Source organism: Panthera uncia, assembly GCF_023721935.1.
Source record: "Panthera uncia isolate 11264 chromosome A3 unlocalized genomic scaffold, Puncia_PCG_1.0 HiC_scaffold_12, whole genome shotgun sequence".
Lineage (NCBI taxonomy): Eukaryota > Metazoa > Chordata > Mammalia > Carnivora > Felidae > Panthera > Panthera uncia.
In genome coordinates, this window is record NW_026057579.1 from 36357854 (window position 1) to 36378759 (window position 20906).

The 20906-nt window shown below is 48.6% G+C and overlaps 1 long non-coding RNA gene across 1 annotated transcript; it reads right to left on the bottom strand.

The window, feature by feature from the left end:
* Positions 1 to 1672: 1672 nt before the first annotated feature.
* On the bottom strand, positions 1673 to 4699 carry LOC125937722 (uncharacterized). The gene is made up of 2 exons (XR_007462485.1): positions 4394 to 4699; positions 1673 to 3987 (listed from the first exon to the last, which is right to left on the bottom strand). It is a non-coding gene; the product is annotated as an uncharacterized LOC125937722 (long non-coding RNA).
* Positions 4700 to 20906: the final 16207 nt, after the last annotated feature.

The following is a 20906-nucleotide window of genomic DNA, read 5'->3' on the forward strand; positions in this document are numbered from 1 at the left end:
TTCCAAACCTTTCACTTGATTGGTTTCTCTGATCAAAGCCTTGAAACGTTGACATCCCAGGATCTTTGGGAGCGTGGCTCCAAATCTTAACTGGCTCTTGAATTATATCGATGAGAATTTGCTTCCAAGCTTAGATCCAGAAGGGATTCTAATCTGGGGGCATTTTGCAGCACAGAGTGGGTTTTACTAGGTAAATGTTTCATCAGCAGCCTCCGGGCTCAGTCTACAGAGCTTCATGGGACCCGGGTGTTGTTAGTTTTGGAAAAGCCTAGAGTGACTGGCTATGAGGTGAGGGGGAGGAGGGTGAAGGAATATACTAGAAGCAGGGAGATGAGCTGTTAAATGGACACAAGAATGTTTAAGAGGAAGTAAAACTGCTCAGGAGTCCGTCAGTGAATGCACGTTGGGTGGTATTCCAGAAGCAACGCATTTTGTAAGTGACTCGGGGCAAGCTTCCCTCTGACCGTCCATGCGCCTACTCTTGCCCGCCCCTCGCCCTCCTTCCAGCAGGTGCTCCCACTGTCCCCTTTGCTCATTCCCCCCCTCCTCCAGACAGCTTCCAGCCCGGGAGGGGCAGGCGAGCGGCTTCCCGCCCCCCTGTCCTTCAGTGATGGAGTGCAAACGTGTGCCCGTGGATATGGGTGCTGGGCTCCGGTGAACAATTTCAGCAACATCGGGCCCGTCCAGCAGCCCGTGCCGTCCCGGGGAGTGGACAGTCTGTCATGTTTAAGGTCTCTGTTCTCTCACCTGCCTCCGGAGAGGACGGCAAGGTGCATTGCTCTCCTGGCAAGGGTGCCTTTCCAGGCGGTTAGACGCCACGTCTGGAAAAAGGATGATAAGCCATTAGGGGCAATCTTGGCAAAACCCAGACCAGGAGAAGCCAGTAGTGTTAGGATATTCAAGAGCCCATTTCCTGTTGTTCTGGAAGGACACACGCTCAGAGCCCGCGGACGCATGTTCAAACTGCCTGTCCCCTCAGTGTTCACCCAGCCTATATAAGAGAACCTTAAAATTGATCAGAGATATAATATTTAAAAGGAATTTGTACGAGTAGAGATTACTGTTCTGTATCTGGTCCCTTCTCCTCATGACAGGTGAGGGAGCTCAGACATCCACCGATGAAGACTGTGGTTGTCAGGGGCGCCTGGGTGGCTCAGTTGGTTGAGTGTTCGGCTCAGGTCCTAATCACATAGGTCCTGGGATCTAGCCCCACGTCGGGCTCTGCGCTGACAGTGAGGAGCCCGCTTGGGATTCTCTCTCTCCCTCTCTCTCTGCTCCTCCTTCACTGATGCTCTCTCTCTCTCTCTCTCTCTCTCCATAAGTAAATAAAATTTAAAAAAATAGTGGAGTTGTCAGCCAGAAGGTGAAACTCTTCCCCACCTCGGTGGTTGCTAAGGTGCAGGAACTCACCGACCACCCAGAGCTGAGCACGAGAGAGTTGGGGGCCTGAGTCCAGGCGGGAGAAAGGTGCAGGTGGACATCCGTTGGGGCTCCCCCGGGGGACAGTGGAGCCAGGGTGGCAAGAACGGGGGCTTGCACTCCTAGAGTTCAGCCTAGTAAGGACGCGTAACATTTCCCATGGGCCAAGCGACATCAGAACAAAGAAATCCTCTGGAGCCTGAGAGCACGAACAGTCTTAGGAAGAAACATGAGAATTCGAGGAACACCGGGATTTTCAGCACGGATTTTTAATATGCTTCTCACCAAAACAGATTAAACTAAAAAACAAACAAAGCAAACCAACAAACTGAGAGTAAAAACGGCTAACGATGATTCCTGATGCAAAGCTGGGGATCACACTGGTATCATAACACGCGTTTTGAGGAATATTCGCCAAAAGCAATACAATGAAGAAGGCGTGAGGACTTTCTACGGAATTCTGCTTCCTAAGAGGGTGGTGGTGTGAAATAGGAAATCAGCGAAGGCGGTTCTGTGAAGCTCACTTTGGTTGGGGGGGACGGGGTGGGGGGAGGCCGGGGGCCCCGGGGGCCAGTGATGAGCCTGGACAGCCTCCGGTTGGAGGTCTTTTCTCCACCACATCCAACAGCACCTTCAGAGGCAGAAGTGGCAGAACTGGAAAGTCAAGTACAAGTCAGGGTGAAAGTAGAAAGACATCGAATACGCTGACTAGACTTAGTGAAAATTTAATAAGAGGGGATTTGGGGGGGGCCTGGAATGGTGATGTTGAGGGGCTAGACAGGGGAAAACATGAGATAGTTTCTGAAGAACTTTTTTCAGAACTAAAAACCGAGAGAAAACTGATGCTGCCTACTAGACAACGAGCCCTCAAGATAGAGGACTTGGGTTTGTCCAATGGCCTCTAAGCCTGAATGGAAGAAATCGGTGACAGCCTAATTGAACATGCATAAAAGATTAGGTTACGTTCTTGTAGTTCAGGGATCGTGGCCTGAATTAGGAGGGCCCCAGCGCCTCCTGCACCTTCCAGAAGGCCTGAGTTACCGAACGGAGGACGTGAACCCCGTCACTCAGCCCTCGGTCCCCCTGGCAGAGGGCTAGTGCAAATGGTGGCAGGTGGCCGGGCAGGAGAGAGGGACAAACATTGACCCATGTGATTTTGGACCCAGGTGGGGGCCGACAAAGAGTTGCCTCCTTCTGAAGACAGATAAACAGCCCGGGACAGAAGTAGAGGAGAGTAAATGTAACGCGCAGAATGCATTAACGGTAGATTTTGGAAGATTTGCATCAGGAAATAAATGCTTTATCGGGAAAATTAAAAAAAAAAAATTCCCTGAAATAAAGGATTATTTGATGACAACATCCTAAGACATACAGGGGTTTTCGTAATGAAAGAAATGAACTCGGGAGATGGGCCGTATTATTACAACATTCAGTGAAAATTAAAAACAACCCAACTTGTTGTCTGCAACTGGGGTCGGTGAAAACAAATCCCCAAACCTGCACTGTTGGGTGGTGTTTACTCTCACTCTGTTCCTTCTCTGGATGCCTGTATGAAAGCATAATAGGAATCAATAATCCACGAATGGGAAACTTTGATAGAAAGATCTGGCAAAGAGGTTGAGACCTTTTATATATGAAATTAAGTCCAAATAATTAGGGATTATGGTTTTCTTAATATGTCAGTGTCATCCTTCATGAAGAAAGCCATATAATATGAATATTGCAACAGGGGTACACTAACTGATGCAGCCGTATGTGCTTGAGCACCCTCCCCTCCAAAAAAAAAAGGAATAGGGACCTTAACGTAGTGGCATTAATTTTGCCCATCAGAGATCTCAGGGTGTGTGCCTGGGAGAGGCGTGACGGAAGGCATTTCTGAGGTCACATGATTCCCAGACCGTGAGCATCCTCCTGCTCTGGAGTTCAGGGTTGAAGAGAGCTACTTGGTACCCTGGGGTCCCTGAGAGCAAGCCACTCTGTCTCGTTCTTAACAAAAAAAACAAAAACAAAAACAAAAAAACAAAAAACAAAAAAAAAAACAAAAAAAAAAACAGAAAAAAACCTCTTGTTTTCAACATTTTGAAGGAAAGCCTGAATTTGTTCAGCTTATTGAAAGGCTTTATCAGCTTCAGGAATTTCCAAGGGTAACTTTGAGAACACATGATTTTTGTCTCATCTGTGAGCTTTGGAATAGCTGAGACCATGCACGACCAGTTATTTACTGGACAGATCATGGAAGATATTCAGTTGTCCACAAAATGATCAACATTGGTTAACATTGGCTAACAGTGAGGACAATTTTGGACAGTGTTGACTGTACTATTTAAACGTTTCTGTTTGACAATTAAAAGAAAAAAAAAAGAACATGGATTCTTTTCATGGTTAAACCCAACAATAAAGTCATCTCATCAGAAAAGAAAGAAGAGGAAAAAGAAACAAAAAGGTAGGAACAATATTTTTATGGCATTGTTTATCTCCTATCCCTTCCACTGTGAAATAGCCAGTCCTGGATGATAATAACTTCTGGGCGTCAGAACAAGAGACTTGAGGGTCTGAACAGTCTTCAGCCTTTGGAGAAAGACGCGGTGATGTTCAGAATGTAACCTTCTCTTAGTTAAGATGTGAGGTGCACTTTACCAGTGAACTTTTAGCGAGAGATTTTACACCAATAGAGCTCTGATTCGTCTTCGGATCACACAGAGCATTAAATTAATCAGTCTCAGCCACACACGTTCCGATTAATTAATGCCCGGAAGCCTTCAAGTCCCTTCTGGAAGAGACGCTGCTCACTACCGCGAATGAGAAGGTCTGTCTCCTGCTCTCCCCCTTCAGCTCCCGCTTCTCCTCTCTGTCTCACCTGATTTACAAATTTATAACTGTGTCTCTGGAGAGATTAGTGGCACCTCCGGATTTTTGGAGGCAGAAGCCTTGCCGTTTAGTGAAAACGGTGGAAACCGTGTAATTCGCAGTGTACCTGTTCCGTCATACTCCACATGTGTTCTTCGAAGCTCTGGACTCTGGTGTCGCCTTGGCTCTACTCAGGCGGATCAGGCTTTGTTTCACTTTTCACCAGATAAACCGAGCAAAAAGTGGCCTGCTTCATGTTTCTTTCCCAGGAAATAAAAGAAATTCTTCCCTCTGGAATAAATGTAAGAAATGGCTTTGGTTCAAGCTGGGGGAGATACAGCAAGAATCTGTTTCATGAGCTCTCTGTGTCCACGGGGACGGAATGCGCTCTGGATTCTAGAACTTCCAGGCACCCACGTCGGTCTTGTCGATACCGTACCTCACGCATGGGAACGCCCATGCTCTAAATCATATTTACTCTTTGGCATTGTAAGGAGGGCGAGGGAGATATTTCCATAGAATTAGGATATTGGCAACTTTCTTGCCAAAAGTCAGAGGATAAGATAGTTGGCTTGCATACTGTAAAAAGCACTAATTTGGGCGATGTAGTGTGTGTATTTTAACAACAGTCATACATGCGACTTAGCAGATTTTATCAGAGCCTTATATGCAGGATTCCTGGCCAGAGGTTAAGATGGGTGAGTATTTAAGATCTTCATCAGCTCCAGCTTCTACCCCGGTTGTTTCAAAGGGTATCAGTGAAGACAAATTAGCCTTTACTATGAATGACTTTTAAGGACATGCTGATGACGTAAAAATAAAGATAATAAATTTGGACCCACTTTGTAGCCTTTTTCTTCTGCCTTGCTGATATCTCAGCCTGATTCCTTATGCTATTTTATGTGTAAGTAACGAGTTTGGCTCCCAAATCATTTATTTTTGGGAAAGGACGACACAAATCAATACAACGGTGTGAAGCTGGGGACCCAGGGAGCCGCTTTAGCCATAAAATAACAGATTTGGGGCCTTCACCCTCTCTGGTTAGTTAGGAAGCAATAATGAAACCAGCCTGTCTGGGAGGCAACGGATTTTCAATTAGACTCTGTGTCGCTGAGCCCATGGGTCACCTCTAACATTCAAGAACATCTGCCGTGTCCCCTTGGTGCCCGAGTGGGCCAGCAGCTGCTCTGAGTGGGCAGTAACGAGCTGGCTCCCGGACAGAAGTCAGATGGACCCAAGTTGTCACCGTCTCACCATGATGGTGGCTCACGAAACCTCAGTGACAGAAATCCTAGTGCCTTCCTCACCCAATTCCCTTGGTTTTCTTCTTTTCCTGGCAAGACAAAGGTGGTTTCCATTAATACACAACATTACAATGACCACGATCTCCAAAGTCATGGGTTATTTTTAGTGCAAACGAACCCACTACACTTAAAGGGAAAAAAAAAATAGACATCACTATGGTGTAATCTATTTGAGTATTATCAGACGTCGTACGCATCTAAAAATAAAACGGGAAAACCAAGCCAGTCGGAAAAATCATTACAGAGAGAAAGTTGTGCTAAGAAGGGTTGTGCTATAATTGCCTGCAACAATTATTCTAGGACGGTCAGGATCCAAAACGCTTATCTCTTGGCTACTCTTTCTTTTTGCAACACTATGAAATAGAAATACGGCTGGAGTCGTTGCAGAATTCCAAATTTTACAATTCGGGCTCACGCACACATGAGAAAATAATTAAGGAAATTGCTTTGAAAATTCTGCCGACTTTTAGCATGAAGGATGTTAGAGAGTGCTTAATGATCTATAATAGATCATCTTCTTACAAGCTGCCTTTCCAGCACATAAAGCATCTTTTAGTTTAAATGCACGCTGTAACCACTCACTCTTGAGTCGGTGGCCCTCAGCTTCGAACATCGGTTCTCCAGGGGGTTGGGCCGGTGTGCTGGAAACAATCATGGCGGAAGCCTGATTTCAAGACTAGTCACTGCTTGACTTCTCCTCTGAGACCCCCAGAAATTGTACCAACGGGGGCTCACAGTGACAGCGGTTTGAAGAGGCCAACGTGTTCCTCTGGTAGGCGCTGGGTGGAGAGAATTCACGGCAGCCTACAAACCCTGAAGCAAGAGGAGGGACGTGGTTTGGAGAGGTCCCTAATTACTCACACAGCCACTCACCAACAATTCAGAGAGCTCTACTCCGTGCTGAGCCCCGTTCTCTACGGGGACAGGGCCCTGTCCTCTGCGCGTGTCACTACCTAAGGTTCGCGGGGCAAATTCTTGAAGGAAGGGACACAGACAGCTAGCGATGGTGCAGACACAGCAGGGAGAGCTGCTGACAGCTGGGAAGGAGACAGAGGGAGGGACGAGCAAGGACCAAAGCCCTATTGTGCGTGAGCCGTGAGAGAGTTCAAGGCAGGGCAGGGCTGAGCCATTTCCCCTGGAACAGTACACCTGGGCTGGAGGGGGGAAAGGCGGGAGTCTGAGTCCCTTGTCCACCCTCGTGAAGATTTTGGTCTTCATTCTGAAGGGCTCTAGGAAGCGATGACGTTTTTGAGAAGAGCAGTGATGCAATCTGGCAAGTTTCCATTGGACAGTTTTGGTGCCACGTAAGGAACATGCTAGAAGGGTGAGCAGGGGACAGGTGGAGTGGGTAAGAGGCCAGTGCCCCACCAGGACTGGGTCCAGGGTGGAGCGGTGGAGGGGGGAAGGGGAGAGTATTGAGGGTGGGCGTTCGAGGGGAAGAGTCGAGGGTGGGTCGGCTTTGGGCGTAGGGCAACCAGAAGCATGGCGGAACCGTGTGAACCGGTCCGCTAAGGCGGCTGCCTCAGAGCCCCACACACTGAGGGCCCAACACACACACACATCACCACAGCTCCGGAGGCCGGGAGTCTCGGACCCAGGCATCCGCAGGGCTGCTCCTTCTGAAGACCTGGAGGGAGATGCTGTCCCCCGCTCCCACCTGGCTTCCGGGGGTCTCTCTGGCTTCCGCGGCATCACCCCCAACCCTGTCTTCGTCTTCACCTGCCGTTCTCCCTATGAGTGCCCCTGTGGCCAGATGGCCCTCTTCTCATCAGGACACCGGTCCACCCTCCTCCAGGGTGGCCCCATCTCACCTTACTGATTATGCCTGCAGGCACCGTGTTTCCAAATTGGGTCACATTCTGAGGAACCAGGGGTTGGTACGGTAACACATGGAGGGGAGGGGGCACGATTCAACCCGCAGCATGTATAGATGCTGGAGGAAGACTCAGGAGTAGTGGGGTTTGACGCAATTCTGACCGGAGTCCCAGGTGGAGAACAAATCCGGAGCTCAGGGGACAGGTGGGATTTCAAGGCAGGTGTATTTAAAGCCACACTCCCTATCATGTGGCCGATGGAGGGACTATACATGGAAAAAGAAAGCGATCAGAGAACTGAGCTTTGGGGTGTCCCAACATTTAGGAATTAAGGAGGGGAGGAGGGACCACCGAAGAGTGCCCGGTGAGGAAAGAGACGACCCAGAAGAGTGTGACCTTCGGAACAAGTGACGGCTGTGCTCTAAGGCCCAATGACACTGGGCGTGCGGGTCACTGCTGCCAGCCCCTGACAGCTACGGTGACGTCAGCAGCAGGTGTCTCTGTGACTGGCGTGTGGTTCCGGGGGGGGGGGGGGGAGTCCGGGGGGGAAAGGTTAATAAGCGAAGCCAGATAGAATGGGACGAGAGGGCTGGGGACAGGGAGTACAAACACTTTTGGTAAAGTTTTGCCGTGAAGGGAAAGGGAGGAATGGAGGAGTGATGGCTGGAGGGGAATGTGATGTGCAGATTTTTTTTTTTTACAATGGGGAGAGTCTGGCATGTTTCTACTCTGATGGGGAAGGGCAGATACAGAGAGAGCTGTCCCCCATGGTGGAGGAGAGACAGAGGGGCAAACTGCTGGAGAGGGCCTTTGCGTTAAAAAAAAAAAAAAAAAAAAAAGACAGGTGACACACGCCTCAAAGAAGTTGCTGGTTGTACAGAGAAGCAGGGACCATCCGTTCCATCATGAAGGAATGTCAGGATGTGTGCTGACCAAGGCTCGCTGCCGTGGGGTGGCGGTGTGTGTGTGTGTGTGTGTGTGTGGAGGGGTCTCTTTCGACCGGAAGATATGGGAACTAGACCATCCTCCCAAGTCGGATGGTTGAAATCCTTACCTCTGAAGTTGATCACAGGAGGTGGGGCCTCTGGGGGGAGCTCAGGTCCCCAGGATCAAAGGAACAGCTGCTCTGACCCCTCTGCCCAGTCCCTTGCCTTCTTCCTGCTCTGGTTTACTTCCCATGGGCCGTCTACACAAGCCGTCTATGCAAGCTGTCTACACAAGCCCGCCCTTGCTGCTCTCTCTGTCTGACTTGCTCATGAAAGCCCTGGTAAAATCGAATTCTCTGCCTATTCCATGCTTACCCAGGAGGCCGAACACGGATGAGGGAACGTCCTTACCCTCAAGGACAGACCTCTCTTCAGAGTCATGACCATCCTCTTGACTGGGATCTCCATGGCGCCCAACGACCTGTGCCTGCTCCTGACTCCTTGTCGGTGCTTCTCCGAGATGGGTGACTCACTCCTCCTTCCCGTCACACCTGCAGTGCTCACCCCACCCCTGGTCGCCAGCTGAGGGCTTTGCCTCCCGCGTCCTGGGGCCGATGGCAGCAACCAGGAGAGCTTCTGGGTTCTCAGAGCGCGCATCTGGGAAACACATACTTGCCTTTCCTCCGTCTACTGAGTGGCCTCTCCACGCCCCTCCCATTTCGGGCAACCCCGATGGGAATTAGATCCCATATTCCTTTGTCTGCTTGTGACCATTATTGTATTTTGAGTAACTCATCAGGTTTTTCTCTCCCCGTGCCATCCCATCCGTAGGCAAACGTGCTGTCATTTCTCTCTTCTTAACACCAAAAGGTCTTTTTTGATTCCACGTCCGTCCCAGCTCCCACTGTGTTCCTGCCTTCCCTCTTTACCTGCCAAACCCTGTGATGTCGTCTACACCCTTTGCGTCCAGTGTCCCTCATTCATTCCCTCTCTGGTCACTGAAAGCAGGCTCTTGCCTAGAGGACTGGAAGGAAACTGCCCTTCCTGAAGCCATACGTGTTGTCTTTATTGTTAAATTCAGTGATCAACCCTCTGTATTCACCTTATTTGATCTCGGAGCGTTTTGGGATCTCTGAGCGGCTTTTCACGTGGTCCCCTGTTAACCCCCCACGTGAAACACTTTCTCCACGTGTGTGCGCACTCATGGCGCCCACGCGTGCTTGTGGTCGTTAGCCATCGTTGCTGTGACCAGCTGACCACAAGAAGCCACCCTGTCGTGCCCTCGGGGAGCGGGCGGCTCAGGCAGTGGCAGTTAAGTGCTCACACTCACGGCCAGTCCGGGGACCGGAGAAGGTCCCGCGGGCTGGAGGGCAGGGACGCCTGCAGAGAACAGGACGAACAGCGGTGATCCTGCTGAGCTGGGCTGGGGGGACCAGTCTGGAGGGTGTCATGAGGTCAAGGAGCGGGGTACAGGGAGATTGAACGGGGGGTGTTTTAAGGGCTTCCTTTTCCCTGCCCGGCCGGGGTGGAAACTACCATTGGGAAGCAGTAAAAGTTAACCCTCAAAACATGCTGTATTTGGAACATTTTGAAAGGACTTAAGTTGCTGGGTGAAGTTTTGACTCCATTCTGTGGAAAGCAACCGCCAGGGAACTTTCTCGGTCCCTGCACACACATTGCATCCCACGCACACAACCACACGCGCGCACACACTGCATCCCACACACATGTAACGGTGTCCTGTTCCTAAAGACATAAATACAAGATACGGTTAAAAAACGCGAAAGTACCAGCACGTCTGGATCAGTTAGTGTGGAAATTAGATTTCCCCTTCAAACTGGAAACACTCCTGGGGGATTTAACAGCAGATAGGGTCACAAAGTTGGAAAAGAAACACTGATTTATTTAAGTATGCACAGTTAATATTTTTAAATGTCTTTTCTCCCCCCCCCCCCCACCCCACGGAAGTCAAGGTTAAAATTAGCAAAGCTAAAGGAACAAAATGAAAAAGAAACACAGAAACAATAATGAAAACTTGCTCACGGGTCTCCTTTCAAAGTAGGTCTTTGTCAAACTAATTTATGGTGTTTTGGATATTCTAATGGTTTTATGATGTTTTCTGCATTACAATATTGAATGTTACTAGAGATTTTTTTTAAATATATCTTAACTTTGTAACACGGGCGTCAATGAAAATTAGCATCAACCAACACAAAACTGTTGCATGTCTAAGGAAACAAAAACCGCTGTGTTGATGTTTTTGCTTTTCAACCACAGACCTTAGAGATGCCCGAGATCAGTAAACACTGACGGTGCTCCTAATTTTAGAAGGAAAAACGTGGCCCCCAATTGAAGGTAATGATGCTCCATGAGCTGTGTGCCTGTGCGTTAAACATGCTCGAGTCCCTACACGTGTCTACACAGAATCCTGGACGCTGCTCCGAACGGACGGTGGCAGTGACCACACAGCTGTCACAGAGCAGGGGTGCGGAGGCTTGTCCTCCAAGCTGTCGGGACACCACCTCGGCTCAGTCCGAGGGGCTGTGGTCCGAGCCCTCAGTCTCCTTCCAGCCCCCCAGGATTCCTGCAGAGGGAGGGCGTCTCTCCCAGAATGGCAGAGACACGCGATTTCCCTGGAGCACTTAGTTGAGAAGTGTTCTGTGCGTCCTTCCCCGGATGGAGACCCCAGAGAAGCCAGCCCAGAGGCCCATCCCCATCAGACCAGCAGCGCCTGTGGCCTCGAGGGGTCAGATTTCAGGGCAGCCCAGGAAAACCACACACCCACAGCACCTTAAGCATTAGGGGAGATTGGCGGGCTGCAAACTTCCTCACCAGGGGCCTCTAGAACCATTTTGAAACAAAGCTTATGTGACTGAGCAAACTCTTGCTAGGAAGTTCTGAATATCCACCCCCCCCCCCCCCCAAAAAAAAAAAAGTCTAGTGGGATTTAGGGGCAGAGCAAACCCTCCTGAGATATTAAAATGATTACCTTCCTCAGCCTTGGACTATTTCACAGCCCTCCCACCGTGGGGAAGCAGGTGCGAGTGCCCTGGGGTTTGCAAGGTTGGCCCAGAGTTTAACAACCGCCTCTCCAAAGCCCCCATGCTCCAGGAGGCAGCTGGAAGGCAGGGGGCAGAAAACGACAGCCCCGACCCATGATGGCAGCTTAGCCCTTGTGTTCCTGGACCACCGACCTCTTAGAAACTTCTGGTACCCTTAAGTGAAAGAAGGCAAGCGACAAAATTCTGCATACAGCATGACTTCATTTTGCCTCACGCTTTACGAGAGAACTGTGGGCAAGAGCCATGCACCAGCGCACGATGGCCGTGGACACTCACGGAGACTGTTGCCGGATGCTGGCCGGACGGCGGGGCGGCCGGGGATGTTCGTTTCCTTCCCTCTGCTAAATGCTGCTTCTGAATACTCGCCGATGTTGAAGTCTTTCTTTTGTTGGTTTATTGGTCCGCAAGTAGGACATGATACTGTATTTCTACAAAGAAGGGGAAGGTAGGGGTAAACAGAAATACAGTAAGATGTCGGCGGTGACTTTCTGGGGGGCGACTCCTCCTTACACACAGAGTTTTTTCTTGAGTCGTCAGTACAATGCAGTTCTATATGCTTCCGTTACAAGGGACATGCAGAAGACGTACTCATGTTCGCTTTTTGTTCTGAACCTCCAGGAGAAAAAGACATCTGGGGAAACGGCCTCTGGACCTTAAGCAGAAGATTCCGTCTAGAGCTTAAGATACCACTCCGAATTAGGAGTGGGGTGAAACTCCAGGTGGAGAAACCTTCACTTCGGTTTCCAGGTGAGCTTTTCCATTAGAAAGACAATGAGGCCTTCCAGGGAGGGGGACAAGAAGGTGTCCTGAGCCCAAGGTCCGAACCTGAATGACAGTGCAGAGCACCCACCCCCACCTGCTGGAAAAAGTAAGGAGGGGAAGAAAGTCGTGAGAAGGAATGCCAGTTAACCTGCATTAGCGTCATAAATGGACATAAAAATACTCTAAACCCTTAGATCGGATTAGCGGTTTCTCCCTGGATTGAAAAAGCCTCTTGTATCCATTTGGAGGCACACTTCGCTCTCCGACCTCCTTCCCTGTGGAAAATCTCGGTGGAACTGTAAAGAAAGCAAAGGAGTGAGCTGCCCCTGCAAGGCGGTGTGTGTGCGAGAGTGCACAAGCCTAGGAAGCACACACTTTCAGGGAGGTACACACTCCTTCAGGTGCCAGTTCAAGCTGTAGGCTCCCCCTGGAGGGGCCCACAGCGACCAATACAGGAAATTCTCTTTCACGTCACGTGTATTTTTATTCCAGTGAGTCACATCTATCTGATTACCTATGCTACATAATTATTTAATGTATTAAAAGTTATAGGAATAATTGCATAAGTGTATGAATAGAAGCAACCTGATATATGCTGATATTTGTTATGTCTATATAATATAGTTAATAATATATAATATACACTTCATAGCCATGTAATACACAGGTATACATAATACACAAATTGTATATATCCCTCTCCTGAGAAAAACTCATTCCTTGATCGGCGTTCATCCCTTTAACTTGAGGCTTTATTCAAAGTTACAGCCCTGACCCTAAAAAAGTGCATTTCGATTTAAAAAACAAAATCAGTTCCTAAAGAAGGTGGTAGCTTTGTTTCCGTAAACTGGGGGCTGTGAGTACAAACTACGATCCTTACCTTGCCTGGACAGCGGCACAGCGGCTCCAGTAAAATATTGATAAATATGTGGTAGCCAAGGTCTCCCAGGACATTTATTTCAATCTCCGTGCGAGGCCTTTCAAAATCAGTCCTGAAAAGGGAAGAAATGAATATCCCTCACTCGGGGTGAAATTAGCATTTGCAATTCCAGGGAAAACCCAAATATTTTAAAAATAAGTCTTCCTCAGCTTCGCTCAGACTTTGGGCATCATCTTCTGAGCGGCTCCTGGAGAGACCTCTCTGTTGGCTCTGATGGAAGCAAACGTTCCCATCTTCCCGTCGGGGCTGCTCCCCAGGCTGGGCCAGAAAGAGGCCCCGGGTCAGCGCAGAAGAATGGAAGGAAAACTCTTTAGAAAGCTTTGCCTTGGAGCTCAGTGTTCCTTCATCTTTTGCTTTTAAACTTTAAACTCACTAGAACACCTCCTTGGGTCTGAAACTTACCCAACTTACACCTGTTTGCGTTGCTTTCGGATTGTCTGGATCTCTCTCCTCAGGCCCCAGCTTCTGCCCCAGGACGAGGTCTTGTGTCAGGGAGACCCGCCGACCGGGAGCCTTACGAGAAAACCTGGCGTCTAAAAGCAGGAGAAATAACACTCTTCATAGCGAAAACAGGGATAAATTTGTGTTGGGGGTTCATCCTCGTGTAGGCTAATATTCGGGGGATTTTAATAGATTCTTAGGTTTGAAAGGCAACTTGGAAATCTTTCTCGCTCTGTTTTTTTTTTTTTTCCTGTAGAAATGGGGACGCAGCTTGGTGATGTGAGTGGTCAATGATACCAGGACAGATCAAAACCCCCTCAACTGTAACACAGCTGCCATTAAGCTGCCTCTTGCAAATGAATCCCTTTTAATAGAATATGGCTTCGGATCAGGTCTGTGTTTCATTAGCTTGCAGTGTTAACAGTCATAACTGCAGACCCTGCTTCTCTAATTATTCTAGGGCCGTGGACTCGGGTCCTGAGCCTGAGGCCTCTGGTTGGTCTTCAACATTTGTTTCTATCCAGTATAAGCCTTTCTTTATTACATGGTCTAGAAAAAAAAAAATTGGCTCTAATAAAAAGAAGTTTCTTTCAGTTAAAGTCTAAAAGATCTGGGATAAGAAAGTGGATGTTAGCTATTTGGAGACAGATATAAGGTTTGGGGGCAAGTCGTAGCTTCAGGAGCCCGGCTACATCTCTATAGCAGGCATGAAAATGCCTTCATGAAGAAGGGGTCGGACAAGGGTATCTGTCAAGTCCAAAACTGGATGTGCGGTCTGGAAAGATATTGTTAGTCAGAGTAAGCTGGCATCATACTAATTAAAAAAAAAAAAAAAAAAAGAGAGAGAGAGAGAGAGAAGGATTTCTGACATTAGGAAAACTAGATAAGTGATATAAGCTAATGTCAGCGGCTATAATAAGGTTTTGTAATCAATGAAGGAAAAGAGAGGATTCCGACTTAGAAGAAACTTTTAACATCTGCGTTGTTTGTATACTTAACTGATCAGGGCTACCTTTTCTTGCCCTCCATATGGGGCCAATGGAGATGATGTATATGAAACACTACAGGTCTGCTTGATATGTGACACCCATTCCTGTTATTATCACCCATACTGTTATTAACAATTACAACACAGGGCTTAGCAACCCACCTCTGCCAGGGGTCTTGGGAGGTGGCTTATCTCAGTGTACCCTAAAGGAGAGCCTGGGGGTGGGAAAATCAAACCAGTCACATACTGTCTTTTTGTCTTTAGTAGAGATTTCGTGTCCAACACGAACCAAGGCAGCTACACCCTACATGCGACGAATCCAGAGCTGAACCCAACAGGGAAAAGGGGACCTCTGGCTAAAGTTACACATACATGCGATTGGAACACTGCAAAAATGATCTACATTTCAGCCACAGAGAGTTTTGATTATGAAAAAAAACCCCTTTCATATGTTTTTGCAAAGATAGTCTGTTTCACTTAATATAAATCAAATGTTCTGGGGGTGCAGGAGGAAAATGGCCCTCAGTGTTCACCGATGAGTGAGTCCCCTGCCTGCCCGGAGAGAAGACCTTCCTCTTGTTTATGAAGAAGTATTTCCTTTAAGATGTTAGCCTGCAGGCAGGGCTAGAAGTTCTGAGACCCAAGAGAGGAAAGACGTAGGAGAACCCTACCATGTTGCTGCAAGCTGATGAGAAGGAAGGGCTGCTGGGAGGGAGAGGGGGGCAGGTTCCAGACATGCCTTCCTTTCTGGAGATGGGGACTCAGAAGGAGTCCGGGGGGCAGGCAGATCACAGCTGCAACTGTGTCTCCAGGCGGCTGGAGAATGTTCCAAGAAGGCAAAGCCTCCAAAGTGAGGCCTCAGACCTCTTCCCCTCAGGAACACAGCACTTAAACCCCCAAAGAATATTCTGTAAGCCTCGCTCTAGCATATGCATGATTGGGTTTTACAAAAATGTTTGGACCTAAATATGGGTCATCGGTTCATTTTAAGATATAGCCTTAAAAGACAGACACACAGATCATTAGGCTTCCTGTCCTTCAACGAATATTTGGGGGTCTTCAGTGTCTCTGATGTGATCTAGTCAACAGTAGGAGGTGACCAGGGCCTGGGAAAACACATGGCATAAGTAAGATGAGGTCCCAGTGCCAAGGGCAGAAAATGTCAAGCAACACTCGTAACTCCCTGCAGCCCCGACCACTTCTGGAAGGCTCTTTGTCTGCTTCTTGGCAACCAGCAGGTCATTGAGTGATATTTCCCTGTGAACTACAATGACTCGGCCCCAGCTTGCTCAATAATCCTGTCTTTTAGGTCAGGAACTGACTCTGTGGTCTGTTTATTGCTTCCTCGTTTATCACTTGGGACGGCTGAGAATACGCAGGGACAGAGAACGTCGGTGGGGGCCCAGGGGCCAGGGACAAACGTGAGAATGGGTGGCAGAAGATGGAACAGGCTGCACCCAGGGCCCTTGATCTCAGGATGCTTATGATCTAGTGGAAAGACAAAACCGCGACATGTACAACAATTAAACGGCAATAAATATCCACATATACCATCGGGTGGTGAGTGGGTGGGGAAAAGCCTGTAGTGGTGCCGAGCTGAAGAGGGCAGGTCACGGCTAAGAAAAGCCACAGGAAGGAAACCAGCATGAGAGCAGTGTCGATTACATGTTTCTGCATCTCATTTAAACCTCGCAAGAAAACCTCTGAGGCAACAGTTGCTACATTTATTTTTTATGGAGGCCTCTCCTCTTTCTCCCTCCCTGGCCCCTGCCTTCCCCACCCCTTTCCTTTACGCACACAGAGAAAATGTAATCTCAACTTTACAGATGAGGATGAAGAGGCCAGGCAAGGCCACAGACCTGTGCCCTCTAGAGTCTGAGTTCAAGGTCAGGCATCTGGCTTATAACGGCCATCCTATACTCTCTCCCGGTGAAGGTTAGACAAAAGAAATATCAGCAGCGGAATGAATTAATAATTCCTTGAATTATACAAACATTCCTCAATGTACTTTTCTTGATGTCCGTCTCTGGCCTTAGTTATAACATACTATGGATCGGTCACTCGATCTTATGGACACGGAATCCCACGCGGAAACATCTGTGAATCGGGGGGCAGCAGTAGCAGCAGCAAACGGAGTCGTGTTCCTCCCCAGACAAGGTTCCGCCGCTTACTTAGAAAAGAGGAAGAATGAAAAGAAGCAAAATTTGACTTTTGCAGACACTTAAAACATTTTTTTAATGTTTATTTTTGTGAGAGAGAGAGAGAAAGAGAGCACAAGTGGGGGAGGGGCAGAGAGAGAGGGAGACACAGCATCCCAAGCAGGCTCCAGGCCCTGAGCTGTCAGCACGGAGCTCGACGCGGGGCTCAAACCCACGAACCGTGAGATCATGACCTGAGCCGAAGTCAGATGCTTAACTGACTTGCCACCCAGGTGCCGCTGCAGAAACTTACTTTGAAATGAAAATGGCCTCCCAGTAAAATCAGACTCTAGAAATCTATTCCTTCCTGGGGAGAGAAAAATACCCTTTGGTGTTTGCATCCGTTTGTAAAAAAAAAAATAGTTTTAAATAAAACTGATTCGCTTTCTTAAAATATATTGTGGCCTGTGGGTCCATGGCGGTCTATGCTAGAGAAATATGGGTGATAGAAACCTGTTGAAGTCCTACTTCATGGCAGGCACCTCTCTTGACAACTTTCAACACTCTGGATTCAAGAGTCAAAACAAGTCAGAAGGTAAAGAAATTTACACGATCGAGCTGTCAAGCAAAAGTTGGAAGATGTAAAAATTGCACCATCATTTCTATACTCAGACCAGGGACATCTTAACCAGCGATGCCGAACCCAAACACTTGCACACCGATAAGCCCACTAGAGGAATGGACAATTAAAGAGGGGAGATGGTCCTGTATGCAAGCAGTGCAATGAATATTCTGGAAACTAGGGATGTCAGGGAGAGAGCCATCTGAGCTGCCTTCAAAGGGATTTGTGTCGGGGCGCCTGGGTGGCTCAGTCGGTCGAGCGTCCGACTTCGGCTCAGGTCACGATCTCACGGTCTGTGGGTCCGAGCCCCGCGCCGGGCTCTGTGCTGACAGCTTCCGATTCTGTGTCTCCCTCTCTGTCTGTCCCTCCCCCGCTCACGCTCCGTCTCTCTCTGTCTCTCAAAAATAAATAAATGTAAAAAATGAAAATTAAAAAAAAAAGGGATTTGTGTCACCCAGGGAGTGGCAGGTGGAGAGGAATGGCGGCCTCTGGGACGTGATGCTGGAGGCGGTGCCTGGAAGAAGAGATGCCCTCCCCAGATGGCCGGCTGCTGGGGTTAGAGGGAGCAGAGTGAGGACTGTGGGGTCCAATGCAGGTGGACAAGACGCAGGGGGGGGGGGGGGGGTTGTCCAGAGCACTGGAAAAGCAGGTGGACCAGGGGACACCTGCCGTGGGATAATAGCAGCCAGCGGTCTGGATGCAAGAGGAGGCAGAGAGGGAGTCGTGGACATTCCTGCTGAGGAATTTGGACTTTGGCCTGTAGGCGGGGGGCAGGGGGTTGGGACTGAAGGCACAAAGAGCTACAGATCTTGGGTGAGTCCTACCTTTGTCAAGGCTTCGTGCTGTGGCTCATAAGCAGCTGGGACACAGGCCACGTGCACATCCCGGGAATCAACCACAGCCAATCAATCAATCAATCAATCAATCAGATAAGGGTCCGGAGGTGGTAAAGTGGGAAATGATCATCTGATGCCTTGTGACCAGGAGGTGTCCTTCACTCTTGGACTCATATCTTAGTTCCATTCCGAAGTCAACGATGTCCGTCTGATTCTAGTTCCTTTCCTTGAGCGCTGACCGAGGCTACCGTGGTATGTTGCAATCCTGAGTATTGTTTCTTTCTGGAGGGAGAGATTCTCATGGACCCCTTTGCTAACTGAAATGAATTTCCTAGAATGAGCTTTATAGAGTAACAAACCTACGATCATCTACGTAGCTCCATGGCTATACCATTACCGAACCACAGAGCAGGTACATGTTCAATACAAAAACGCAGTAAAACCAATAGAGTTCCAATCAGCAAACCTGATTAAGAGTGACGTTTTGCTGAAATAAAAGTGCCAAGCTGGGGTTTAGCAGAAATAGCACGTTTTGATAGTTGACTTGTTGTTCGATGCTTTTGATTTCTGGTGTGGTGGGGTCTATTTAAATCATTGTCAAATTCACACAACCGTTAAGATTGTCGTGAAATACACGAATCAAGGCGGGTCAAGCTTTTGTAAGGCCTGAAGCTAATTCAGTTTGGAGGAGGGGGCTTATTTCAGGAAACGGATACAACGCTGTGAATACAGAACTGGTAGCCTCCCTCCTGGGGTCATGCAGAGGTTTTCCCCATTTCCAGGGGAGGACCTGACCCTCGGGCTCTGTGCCTTCACAGTAAACCCAGTTTTGTGTAAAGGACCTAGCATCCTTTCCAGAACATACTAAGTGCTCAGTAAGGATTGGTTTCTGTTGGGGTGCTTGCGGGGCTCAGTTAGTTAAACGTCAGACTGGCTCTCGGTTTCGGCTCAGGTCATTATCTCACGGTCGTGGGTTCGAGCCCCACATGGGTCTCCGCACGGACAGCGCGGAGCCTGCTTGGGATTCTCTCTCTCTCTCCCTCTCTCTCTCTGCCCCTTCCTCCTCTGGCACTGTCTCCGTCTCTGAAATAAATAAATACACTTCGGAGAAAAAAAGAACTCGTTTCTGCTGACTTGCCTTGAAATCAAGCAAACTCTGTGCTCCAGCGATATCCAAGGGGCGAGAACTTGTTCAGGGCTCTCTGCCCTTCGCGGTACCCGCTGAATCGGTGGTTGTTCAGCCAGAGTTGTTAAAGTCTCACGTACAAAACAGTTTAACCACTCAGAGTGAAACGGCCTAAGAAACCACAGCGGCCGACACAACCTAAACAGCCGTCCGTGGTTCGCCGAGAGCAACCCATCCTAATCCCAATGAGTGAGCCGGGTTTGCGGATAAGCACTACCTGACTTAGCAAATGTGTCCTCCTTGCCCTCGTCTGTTTCCTCCGGCTGCGGCGACCTTGACTGCCATCAGACATCTGCAGACAGATTTGCTCTAAGAGCTGCAAATGAGGTGTCAGGATGTCGTTGCCACTGACATCCACTTGTGACGGGCATGTGTCTGAGCCGCCCTGGGATCCTCGGGTAATTTTAACGGCGCTGCTTTGGTTATAAATAAAATAAGGATTTGCACATTTTAATGCCATCAGAAAGGAGTCAATAGAAGCTGAAGCATAATGCCACTCCTGGATCACTCCCGATTAAAAATAGAATCAATAAAAAACAAACTGACGTATCTCTTAAGCCACGTCTGAGCGGCTGTAGGACTCCCCAGTAATAAGCTATGCAAACATGTACTTACGACTCAACATTCCAGACGCAGGACTCAGCCCTCAGCAAACCCTGCCTGGCCCTGGTCTTCAGCAGACAAGGCAGAGAGATGCTGCCGTGGGGGGCCCTTGGGGACACCGGGGAAAAGGGTATTTCTCTTTGTTTGGATTCTACCCCTAAACGCCCTCCACTGCCAACCGTATCACAAGTTCCCAGAGAAGGTGCGCGTTTTCTAAGTCTCTCTCTTTCTTTGAAGTATCCTTTTCACATCGAGGCTACGTAAAAGGAGAAACCTCTCCAGTTGAAGGTTCAGCGTGCAGAAGCACGGAATGCTGGAGGTCCGGCCGGTGCCAGGAGAATCCGCTGGCATCCAGAAGCATAATAAATAGAGCGGGAGACGGCCGGTTCTGCACCAGGAAAGGGGAAACGGCGTGCCCAAGGGTGTCGTTGACACAGAAAGCCAAGAACAGCAGACAGGGGCTGAAGCGCTCAGGAAACAGGGAAAATGAAGACGGAAACAAGAAGCTGGTAGGTGAGAGGAGAAAAGAAGGGACAGGAGTAAAACGAAAGGAAGCCCTCAAACAGGCCGCCAAGACAGAAGATGAGGGGCAGAGGGGACGGAATCAACTATGAAAAAAGCATTTATGAGATGTCATCCCAGAGCACGGGTGCAAAGGATTCCAAATTAGATCAGTTTTGATAATTGCTTCGGTTATAAACAATGGGCTCTGGTATTAGCGACGGGAATGTTCTCTAAAACCAAGTTGTCTGTTTTGCCAGATCCCTGGACCATCTTTTCTTTTTCCGAGGGCCTCCTGGTGTTTGGGAGATACTTGCTTGCTTTTGGACAGACATGAGAGAAGAAAGGAGAATGTTGGCGGGATTTAATTTAACGGCCTGGGTAGATTATTGTGTTTTCAATTTTTTTTTCCCTTTGCAACTATTTAAAGATAATATTAATAAAAAAAAAAATCAAAGAGATTCTGCTCTTTCCCATTGCCACTCTGAAAGATTAAATCGTGTCTCTCAGAGATGAA